This window comes from Amblyomma maculatum, chromosome 4, assembly GCF_055883805.1.
Source record: "Amblyomma maculatum isolate TAMU_Amacu chromosome 4, ASM5588380v1, whole genome shotgun sequence".
Classification (NCBI taxonomy): Eukaryota; Metazoa; Arthropoda; class Arachnida; order Ixodida; family Ixodidae; genus Amblyomma; species Amblyomma maculatum.
Window position 1 is genome coordinate 16,479,147 of NC_139347.1, and position 12,544 is coordinate 16,491,690.

A 12,544-nucleotide genomic window follows, 5' to 3' on the forward strand; every position below is an offset into this window, starting at 1 on the left:
AGACTAACCCTCGCGCTATGTACCCCGTGAACCTCACTGATTGTATGTGGCTCTTTAGTGCTTCAAATGCATTGGGCATTCATCATGAAAGAAGGCCTGGTTAATTTCTTATATTTACGAAATAGCATAGAGCGCCCGACAATAATTTGTCTGCTTGCTGTAAGCATAGTATATGTTACGTCCAACGTTTGGTACCGAGCATTCAAAGTAGGCAACTGACAATGAGGACCGCATACAAAATCAGTGGTCCAGTTTTTTTTTTTTTTACACTCAGCATATTTACTGTGGCTCAGTTGTAAAATAAGAAAACAATATTTTATGTATGCTTTGAAATACAGAAACTCAAACCAAATTTCGATTTGCTGTGTGTTTTGTGGGAAGCTCGCATGCATTGGCCCTGGTGACAATGAAGCCTAAAAGGGTTTCACATTTAATCATGTTTAATCATGTTCAGTAAGCGGCACCAATATTACTCTATTCATCGGAGCCCCAAATTCTCTCCCCTTCTACGGGTAAGAGTTTTTTTATTATTTCGCAGAGATACAAGTTTCTGGCAAACTACGGACACCATGGAGGAGCAGAATGTTCATTTGGGCAAGCTGGTAGACGTTCATAATTGTACAACAGCGCGAACAACGGTAGACAAGAACGAGGAAGACACGGGACGAGAGCGAGTCTCGTTCTTGTCTACCGTTGTTCGCACTGTTTTGTAATTATGATTAATTATGACCATGTAGGACTTGCTAGAGGGAAGAACTCGATGTTTTCAAGCGCCGAAAAAAATACAACACTCTTATCTAGCCCTAATTTGCGTTTTCTTTTCGCACATAATGAGTCTGTCAAAACCACGGTTGTTGAATGCCATCTTTTGCACGATATCAGTTTAAACGTATTTTAGGCTGCCGTTTGCAAATTCTGAATATGTATGCTTAGCAATTTACCTGCACTAATTAACAGGTTTTTTTCCCTCGGGATCGTTCACTGACACATTATTGGGAATTTTCGCATCTCTTCAACAGAAATATCGTGTCATACGCAGAAAAAAACAAACCGCTTTCCAGAAGTGACAAGAAATTATCTAAAAGGCGAAATGACCATCGGTTGAAGCAATTAGAAAAATTTCTCTTTTTTTTCTTAACAAGAAGAAATTTGTACATCTTAATGTACAGTTGTACAGTTTGTACATCCCAATGCCGCCTGTCAGAAATGATTGCTATAAATTTATTTTTTCCGAGAGCCATTAAGGAATGGAATATGTTACCAAACTCCGTTGTCACGTCACAATCACTTAGAGAATTTTTAGATAAACTGCACAATGTTTTATGTTCTGCTTGATTTCTATGACAATGTTTTTGTTTCGTTCAAGTGGCAAACACAATTATGTATGAAATTTAGTGTTGATCTCAGTGTTTGTTTGATGCGTTCTTTTTCTGTTTCAAGTTTGATATCCACTCCTGTAATAGCCCGCCCAGGGCTGACAGTATGAATGAATGAATGAATGAATGAATGAATGAATGAATGAATGAATGAATGAATGAATGAATGAATGAATGAATGAATGAATTAGGTGCGCGACAAATAAATAAAGCCGGTATCGTCAGAGCGGAGCCATCGCGGCTTTTGCGATTTTGAGCCAAAAAAAAATCTTGTGGTTTCGCTCCGGTTTACTCTAGTGTGCTGCGAATGCTTGTACACATGGTTACACGTAGTAAACCTCTTTATTGTCGTCCACCGTTCATCTGAAGAACGAACGCTTCTCATCCATCTTTTATAAGTGGCTGAGTAATGACGTTGTCTGTAGCTATTGCACATACGCGACGCGCACAGCGAGTTTGTGGAGTCGGCGGCGGCGTAACTATCACATCACGCATATCGCATCTGCAGCTACTGCGCATGCGCAACACGCACAGCAAGGCTAATGAGTCGGCGGCGGCTGAGCTGCGCGCTGTTCGGCGCAGCGAAGCTGCGGAGTCGGTGGCGGCCGCGGCGGCGGTGTAACTGACGTTATGCGCGGCGCATGCGCAGTAACTGTCGCGGCGGAGGCGCACGGCGACCTTGGGTTTACATGGCGTAGTGAAACTTTCGCTTCAATATAAAAGGACGCCGTACTGAATTCACGCACTGAATCTCACTCGAAGGACAAAGTGTTCTTTGGCTTCTCTGAAGTTTGAGTTTGCGAAGGTACTCTTCTGTATACACAGCATATTTGTGCACGTAGTGCTGGCGCTGGAAAGATTCAGTCCAAAAGGAAGTGGCAGAAAGTCAAACGTTCTATAGAACAGTAATGGAGCCTTTCAGAATTACAGATAAAAGAACAAACTGTCATGCACTGATGGATATAATGTGAACACAAACGTGGGCACTTTCGCTGCCAGTGTGTGCAGGTATCATACTTTATTGAGCATGCTACTACTCCCTCATCAGGAATAGCATGCTAGGCTTTCCACCAGGCAGACATCTCCTGTTGCCATTAAAATATATATATATATATATCATACTTTATTGATTGCACAAGGCATTAAGACTAATTTTGACACACTTTATGATCTTCCTGCGCAGCCTCACCCATATTTATAGCCCAGACAAATGAGAAATTTTTACGCCCAAAGTAAAAGAAAAAAAAAAAGAACTTGAAATTTATACCTGCCTTTCCCAGGAGGAGAAACGTGATAGGAAAATCTAAACTTTTTATCTATCTCATCTCTCGATGTGTGCAAATCGTTTTCTCAGTGTTCTAAGGGAGCTTATACCTGATAATAGAAATAACAGTAATATTTTATTACTTTTTCTTCACGCAACCCACAGCAAGAAAATTTTCTATAATGAGTAGAAATTCAATGCAATAAAGGCAACTCAGACATAATTTTTTTCTTAAAATTGCGTCCTTTATTTTTAAAATTAATAACTGCTCTATTGGCTGTGCATACCATGTATCTTGTACCGGGAACTCTATCGGCAGAATATGTCACGTGAAAACTAGGAGCATGGTGCCAACTATTACATTTTTGCACACAAATTTATTTGGTACAATTTATCTATTTCAATAAGTGGCACAGAAAAAAAAAAATGAAGAAAAGGAAATGGTATGCACACAAAGAGCACAGTGTTTAAGATTTTCAAGCAAGTTATTTTTTGTTTTAGGTTGTTTTTGCTAATACGCAGGCTGTGTTGTTACCTATCGGTTTCTGGGGAGACTATCCGTTTGACATTTGGATATAAATTTTCTTGTTTACGTTCCACCTTTTTGATACTGAAAATCTGACCCAGTGGTCGTGAGTGCAAGAGGGTAAATTGCGAAAATCGTCCATTTCCTGTGAGAAAGACCATGCGTTTATGGATTTTCACCTTTCTCCAGTGTTAAGGAACGCTAGCAAGATCGCTTAGTGTTTCTTAATGGGAGGGAAGCCATGTACAGCAATACTGGAAAGAAATACGTACACCTGGGTTCCGAAGCTCGGCTGCATACAATAAAAAAGAAATTACTTAAGGCAACTCATAGTAGCTAATAGTGTGCCCAAACGACATTTAAAAAAAATGAAGGGCTATTTGTGACCCATCTGACTATCATTTAGCTTCTCGATTTCCGAGTAAAAGTGAACACTATCAGCTCACAGAAAAAAAAAAAAAGTCGTCTTAAATCATAAAATACTCTTATTTTCCTAATGGTGCCCTGCGAGATTATTTACTTTCTTTAGCAACTAATGACACTTGCCCGTCTGCACGTGTCGAGCTTGGAAACTAATGTTAGCCGTATTTTGGCATTTTACATTCATTGCCTTTATTTCATACATAAAACTTAAAAAGTTCGCATTAGACGCTAAGGCACATCGATTATCGCGACATTTATTGGTACCGTTAGTGCGGTGTAAGTATGTATTTTTAACACAAAATGAATCGCAAAGGTGGCAAGTAGATTTTATTTTATTTTTGATATGAACGAATCTCTTTTTTTTTTTTCATTCATTACTGCTCTTTGTTCGAAGTTTATAGGAGTCCTCAACGGGATTACTGTGTATAGATCTCATTGCTCTTATAAAAAAATCTTGGCCACTAGATAGGCGAACAATTTTCAGGTTTCATCTCATTATTGCCGCCCGCGAAAAACCTAGCGCAGTATACTTTTCAGCGGGCACCTGAATTCTATATTTTAGCCTTTGCACATTTTAATTCTGCATCTCATTGCAACTGAACTCCATCCACCCTCGACAGCCAGTCTTAAAAATTCCAGTTACTTTATCATGTCAGCTCTAACCTTTTTCATATAAAGTCACTATTGTCACGTGCACAATAGTGATGAGCCATCAACACATGCTATTGTCTACTTATGCACTTAGCATGATTTTAGTCTGATGTTTGAGGCTAAACCGTATTCGCCCCATTAAACGAAATTTCCTCAGCGGCCACTGTTGGAGTTAAGGTCGACATTGTCCCGGAAAGATGACACACCACGCTGTTGTCGGGCACAGCACAGCTGAAGCGCAGCAAGGCAACATGAGGCATGCGGCCGAGCGAGACGCACACATAGACTCAAGGTCAAGCGCGCTACAGAAGGATTAGATGGCTTCGCGTCTAGGGAGATGCAGCAGCGACAATCAAATGTCAATTCCAAGTGCGATGCTAAGAATTACCGCCGCTGCAACTCTTCCCGAGAATGTGCAAAGACTCAGGCTAGGTATGTAGACGGATGGAGCTCGCCGTGCGAGGGAAGTGCGTTCGAAGAGATTCAACATTGTACCGTCTCAGTGCAGCTCGAAATTCTGAAAGCGTGCTTGTCTTCATGCACAAAAAAAGATAAACGACGTAGGTGAGCCATCTAGTGGACGGAACTTTAATCAAAGAAGCACGTCCGCGCAAGAAGTTCTAATAGCTCCCAATGTTTTTAACAGCAGCGCATTGCAACCACCTTGCATTCGTTGCTATTTTTTAACATTCACAGCCACAACACGTGACTGACAGCAGCCTCTCTATATGACCCACAAAAAAAGCTTATGCAAGCAGCTACATAGTTTGTGGCAGAGCCTAGTGGCATACTTGTCCTTCATACGAGTCGTCATGTCTCCCTATTTACTTTTTCATATCGGGTGTTTTTTCCTTGCCTTGCTTCGGTGGTGCAGTGGTCAAGATGCCTGAGTACTGTGCCGGTGTACACGGGTTCGAATCCGACAGCCGGCGGCTGCGTTTCAATGGAGGCGAAACGGACCAGCGTTCGTGTGCTGTGCGATGTCAGCGCACGTTAAAGATCCCCAGGTAGTCGAAATTACTTCATAGCCCTCCGCTACGGCTCCGCTTTCTCACATTCCATTTTCACTCCCACCTTCCTCCCTCCCTGATGGCGTGATTGAGGTGTCCGCATAACAAGTGTGACAGATACAAATATTTCCTTTCCTGTCTCCTCTCGGAGCAGAAAATTTCACTTGAAATGTTTATTTCAGATATATAAAACTAAAATTTAATTAATAAAGACACTTATCTTAAACAGCCGCACTATATGTCTAAAACAACTGATGGCTTTAAAATACGAGACTGTCGACTACACCAAAACCTTTCTGTTAATTCCTTTTTTGAGAGAACTGTAACAAAGTGGAATCGTTTATCTTTTAATCAAGAGTGCTCCATTAAAAAGATGTTTCATTTAATGCTTTAGATGCCTGCCCAAACCGGCCCTTTGTACAAAGAGGGGTATCTCTGAATAAAAAAGAATAAAGAATAAACAAGTAAATTTATATTTCTCCTTCATTATTAATGTTTCCTTTTTCTCAAATTCTGTTTCTTCGTCCTTAAGCCTGGTACCGCTACTTGCTTTCCGCTGTGCGATGTCAGCGCACGTTAAAGATCCCCAGGTGGTCGAAATTACTCCGTAGCCCTCCACTACGGCCCCCCTTTCTCTCTATCCACTTTCACTCCCACCTTTATCCCTTCCCTTACGGCGCGGTTCAGGTGTCCACAGAGCAAGTGTGACAGATACTGCGCCTTTCCCTTCCCATGAACCAACCAACCAACCAACCTTAAGCCTGGGCTATCAACTGATTGCGATAAAGCAAAAAAGAATGATGCTGCGTCCTTTGAGCGAAGTGTAGGAGATGGACATGACATATGGATGAACAGATGCTGTCAAGTGCTTCAGTGATCCAGGTATTTCAGAAAGAGATGGTGCTGAGCTAACTTGATGATACTTCAGAAGGAACGCTGACGTGAAAACCAGCTTCGAAATTCATTTTAGATGAGCTCATAAGCAGTGTGGGAGCTAGAAAGTTAGTTCACTCTTCAAAACGGAAGATGGTGGACATTTCTTTTCTTCCGCCACTTCCTGGCATGGCTTCTATAGAACCTTTAGAAAGTCATCTCTGCTCTGGCTTCCTTTTTCTCTCCGTCAAGTCTCCCCGGCAAACCCAGAAAGTCCAGCAAATTTTCTGGGAGCCTCGGGGGATGTGTCTTCCGGAGTGGCGCAGTTTCACTCCGGCACACTGCCAAAGCAGTCATTACGCCTGTGCCGGACACGACAAACCTGTGTACAAAGTGAGCGTTCTTTTTCTTTCTCATGATTTATGCAAGCAGCTCTCCAAAATAACTCTTCTGCAGCACTAGTTATCTAGCTTTTATTTTTTACTTGATGCTTCCTGGCAATTTTTCAATGTTTACATCACGTTAGCAAGAAGATCGTCACGATAACCTCCTAACAAAATTTAGACATATCCAGTCACTGCCTCACCTCCCTACTGCACCACAGGGAACGTCTCAAAGTGGTAAGAACTCTCTACCCCTCTTTATAACATCGAAACTCAATTTTCCCATCAGAAAACAACTACGTCCTGACCGGACAGCATTCAATTCGAATCAACTCTTTAATATTGAAATACGCCTTAAAGAAGTGCTCCAATTACTCAGAGGTATGCGCAACACTTTTATCGGTTCTGTTTCTTAATCCATAATTGCGTACATGAAATCACACTGCATAAAACATTCTAGACAAGCCAAACTGATATTCAGTTTCTACATAGATATTTCCGCTTTTTCGGTGTGCAAAGAAGCCCACCAAAGTGAGGGATAATTTCGCATGCAGAACGTTTACACCAAATATACCACTCTGATAAGAAACGACATACTTCGTCATTGCCTTGGAAAACTATGTATAAAATGTGCTATATTAAATATAGCTTGCGAGTACTTGGCTGCTAGATATAAATTATCAGTTTAAAAATGCTTCATTTAAGTAGATATTTATTCCGAGCCACCGCTTTGCTTGAAGCATGACCTTCCCTGACATGTATATAACGTAGAGATCTTGATTCCGTTGGCTTCCGCAGAAAAAGATCTGAAGCCAGCAGGTGCTCGTCGCCTAGGCGTTTCGCCCATGCTAAAAGTGCTTCCTTCATGCCAAATATAATCATATATGTTCATTTCTCCTAGAAGTAAAGGTATCTGTGTGCTAGAGTTACGTTGCTTTATAGTGAAAAACTTTTTATGTGGGAATGTATTTCGAGTGGACGTTTCCACCAGAAGCTGGTCTTCTTCAGGACTCCCCCAGTCCTCAAGCAAACTAGTTCCTGTAGAAACATATATTCTAAGTCCTTACCTTATTGAACTGTTTCTAAGCCACACCCCCTTTTTTTTTTTACATTTTGTGTCGTGTTGGCAAGCGATGTAATATGTCAAGGTGATGGAACAGGACGATGTGATGACATCATAACATAAGCTTTAGTGCCCAACGGGTCTGGCTCAGCGCTGCGCCTCATGCCACTGTCCGCTTCGCCGTCTTAGTATTTGTAGGATAACCCATGGTCATCAGGTGATCATCCCCATCGACTGCTTGAAATTCGATGTATGATGTAACGATGAGCACAGGCAGGAAGAATAGAATAATAAATACATGCAACCACGAAGAACAGGAAGAGAGAGAGAGAAAACTTTATATAATGCAAAAAAGAAAAATAATCTAGAGCTCCCGTGGTTGGGTCCTCAGTCCAGGACTCCCGCGGCCTTTGCTGCCCTGCTGGCCCGTTCAATCAGCCAAACGAAGAACAGGAAGAAGTGGTCATTACTTGCGCCTCGAGCTTCAGTCCAGCGCTGGCGATTTTCGGGGGACCATGGCCCACGGGCACGCCGGACGACTTGGGCCGGGGCGCTGTGTTTGCTCAAGTGGTCGTAAGATCGATACTTTGTCGTGGGGCCTATCGGATCCGCTCTTAATTACTATTGGGCGTCGTGTGCTGTGTTTGAGGCTGATGTAGGCTGGGAAGAGCGGCTGATCACGTCGAGTCAAGGTGAGCTATGGTAGAACCCGGCGACAGATTCCAGGTAGCCGCAGTCAAAGACAGAGACAAGCAAATAATGTCCAAGATGTTACTTGGTGGCAATCGATGTAACACGACGAGGGGATAGAAGCAGGGCTACGCGATGACATGTTGATCAGATATACTTTAATAGCCAGGGTGGTGGTGGTAGAAACATTTACTGCCAATATTACAGAAGGTGAGGGCGTTGCCCCCTATATGGCAAATGAGAGCCCCTCTATGTACGTAGGGCCCTCGTATAAAGCAAAAGAAAGCCCTTGAAGGGCTATCCGAGCGAGAGCGCATGTAATGATCTTGCGCTGGTCCTTATAGGAGGTACTAGTGAGTAGCTTCTCCCAATAATCTAGGGCCACCTCTGGTGAAGGAGGATGAGGGAACGAGGGGCAGGTGAGTAGTGTATGTAGAAAGTCGCCAGGTTTGCCACAAAGCTTGCAGGAAAAAGAAAACTGGTCAGGAAAGCGGGCGTGGAGAAGGATGGGGTAAGGGGCTGTGCGCGTTTATAGCTTATGCCAATGGGCAGCTTGCGTTATTGTAAGATTCGGGGCGTGGGGTGCGTAAGTCCTCTTATTTTCGCGGTGGTATAGGTAAGGATGTCACGAAAGGACAGCAGGAGCTTCCCGGCATCTGAGGAAGACTGTTCCTCCCTAGCCTGGAAAGGGAGACCTTCGGCCACGGAGTGAGCCTCCTCATTACCGGGAAGGCCCGCATGCGCGGGTGTCCAAATAAGGGTGACAGAAACTCGGGTTTGCAAAAAACACAAAAGACGATGGGTGTTGGGATACACTAAATTATTTGCAAAGTTTATGATAGCTGTTTTTAAATCCGAAATTATTTTCGCAGTGGGCATGTATGTCATCGCAATGGCTGCCGCCTCCGTCTCTGTTGTAGAATAGGTGAGAATTAAGCAAGCAGAGAGAAGTTTTGCATGATTGTTAGTAACTGCTAGTACCTTACGATGGGTGCTTGCATAAGGGTCGCATCTACATATGCTACACTGGGGTCTTCTCCATATTGTCTATGTAAGGCTTGCGCTCTGGCTGTTCTACGTTTCCCATCTCGTTCTGGGTTCATGTTTTTAGGAAGGGGCGTACCAAAATTTTGGAGCGAATTGCAGGAGGTAATGGGGTACCTTTAGATAGGAGTCCTATTAGAGATATGTATAGAGAAGAGAGCAGTGCGCGACCTGCTGCTGTACGCGAAAGGCGGGCCGTCTGGGCTGTCAGCGTGGCTTCACGGAGTTCTTAATAGTATTAAAGGCCCCAAGTTTGAGTAAGCGGAGTGTTGAGGAGCTGGGAGGAAGGCGCAGGGCTGTTCTTGTACATTATGCTTGTCCTGAATGCTCCGCCATGCGCCAGTGCCCACTTCGTCGTTTTTGTACTCTTAACAATATGTTTATGAAGTGCCTGAAAATATTTTATCTCATAACAACTTTCTAGCCTGAAGCATTGCAGATTAGAATATAAAGGTATATTAAGAGATAAGTTCCCCAAACCTATGCGCGTTCTGCCCTATTCTGCCCACTCCCCTTTACCCCCATCCATGGCCATGAGCCTTCCTATGCAATAAAGAATACACTCTACTCAGATGACGTCATCAGGATGATTGACAAGTGGAATCTCGCAGAGAAGGGTTACACTTCTCGCGGATACTCGCTGCTAACGCATGCACGGACGCGCTGGCGTGTCCATTGAAGGTAGCACACAAAAGAGAATTCCATTTTATTTTGTTCGAACATACGACAATGGATTCAGATTGCGACAAGTCCTTAACTGGTACACATTAAGGTAAAGCATGGAAATTCCAGGAAACGCCAAAACAACCTCAACACTGGAACTTCCCGAATGCTGTGAACAGAACCCATACGTCTGTTGTTGTTGTTGTTGTGGCTGTATGAAGAAGGAAAAGAAAATACACGGGCCTGCTACTGGCTCTGTAGTTGAGCCACCTCAGAGAGAAGTGGTTCTTGTTGGAGAGGACGAAAGGGGGATCGGCGCGTTCAACTGTCTCCTCAGTATAGCTAGCCTCTCCCCCAATCCCCAACCCCTTGAGCGATGGGAGACCTTGTTGTCCAGCCCCGCCCTATCGATCCAGCTCGCACTGACAGACAGGGGCCAGGAGCTGCTGGAAACATATGGGTCCCGCAACTAGGGAACCACCCCGTCTGGTGCAAGCATGCACCACCGAATTATTTCGGGCTTAATAAATGTTGATTCCTCCTCCTCCTCTATATCCTCAGGGATGAGGGACAAGCCACCTCCGCTGCCTCGTGCGGACAGAGAGTAGAGAAGAAAGAAAAAGATGAAGGAGAAAAGGACGCGCGCCGCAACAGCCGTCGTCCACCACCTAAACGGTGGCAGGTGCAATGACAGCCTACAACAGATAAAAATTCGGTGGCTGGCTAGCCCCCGCCGCAAGCGGCGTTGACCTACCGTCCCAGCCCCGTAGGGCCAGGAACAGCAAGCTCATAAGCATCATTGGCGGTCCACTGCAAGAATTGTACAGGGTCATCAGCCCATTTGAATGGATGTATGGGGAAGTTTTTGAGGTGCTTGTTCCTGGTCCCAGCCCCGTAGGGCCAGGAACAGCCACTTCAAAAGCATTCCCATACGTCCATTCCAATGGGCTGATGGCCTTCTACATTACTTGCGGTGCACCGCCAAAGTTATCCTTTATTTTTACCAAAAATATTCAACCTGGGCGCGTATTTCAAGTTTGCGTCGTTATTGTGAATGTCGCTATCTCCCCGACCTTGAGTCGCCTGATTGGTGGAAACGCTGGAAAATGATGTTGCCATCTTTTCCGGTTCTGCAGTGGCAGCAGCCAGATCCGGCGTTTCAACCAATCAGGTGACTCAAGGTCGGGGCGACACTTACGATAACGACGCAAGCTCGGAATATGGGCCCTGTTTTTCAATTCACTCAATATATTCAGCAGAGCAACTCAATTCCGTTTACAGTGGGAATGGTATAAACTAAACTTCAGAACTTTCGGCGGACTAAAACAAACGGGATAGGCTCTATGATCATAAACGAATGATCATAAAAATTACGAGATACTTTGGCCACTAGAGGGGTGAACAGCGAAGCCTCCATCGAAACGCAGCTGTCGATCCCGGCCACCGGCGGCTGCGTTTCGATAGAAGCGAAACGAAGAGGCGTCCGTGTGCTGTGCGATGTCAGCGCACGCTAAAGATCCCCAGGTGATCGAAATTACTCTGCACCCTCCACTACAACTTCGCTTTCAATCCACTTTCAGTCCCACCTTCCTCCCTTCCCTTACGGCGCGGTACAGGTGCGCACAGAAACAAGTGTGACAGATACTGCGCCTTTCTCTTCCTGTGAACAAATTATTATAATTATTATTAAATAACGTTTAAAGCCTGAGTGCCGCATTCTTCTACGCATTTGTTGCGAATGTGCGGTGAATGGTGCTTCGAGTAAAGAGAATGACTACTGTTTCACATTCCTCCCTTCCTTTACGGCGTGGTACATATGTCAGCGGAAACTTGTGACAGATACTTCGCCTTTTCTATTCTGTAAATCAATTTCAAACAACACTGATACCTGCTGTACTAACGCCTCCTAGACATCTGGGTCTGGGTCTGCTTCTGTTTGCTGTGTGGTGCTGCGGCGTTCGAGGATGAGGCAAATGGAAAGGCGCGCGGACGCCTGGATTGGACGCCCGGTGGGGTCAGCTTAGTACATGCATGAATCGCCTTGTGACGGCATGACCTGTCGTAACGGTACATTGCGCGCCCCTGTCGTAACGCTGTCTTTCTTTCATTTGTAGGGCCCGTGGCGCGCCGCGCATTCGAAGGCCGCGCCACTTTCCAATGCTCCCTGTGCGCTGCCTGTTTCCCTCTCCCCGCTCGTTTGCGGATAACCGGTCCCGCGCGAGGGGGCTATAAAAGAAGGCACGCGCCGCCGTCTCGCCCTCTCTTCGCTCCTGCTCTTCGTTCCTGCGTCGCTCCTGGCGCTACTCTACGGAAGACGACCCGCAGGCTGCAGCCCCCGGACGGCAACCCCGCACTGCCTTGGACGACCCCCTGTGAGATTAAAGATGTTTGTTACACGACCCGCTGTGTATTTGTCGTGCGCATCCCTCGGGAAGAGGAATCGCCCACAACTGGCGTCCAACGTGGGGCTGAATTAGCACCCATGTGGACGATTTTTCTGCCAACGTGGCAGCGCACGGCAACACGACGGGCCGGTCGTTTGTATGTTAGGCGCGACGCCATTTTGAGTTTAGGGCTA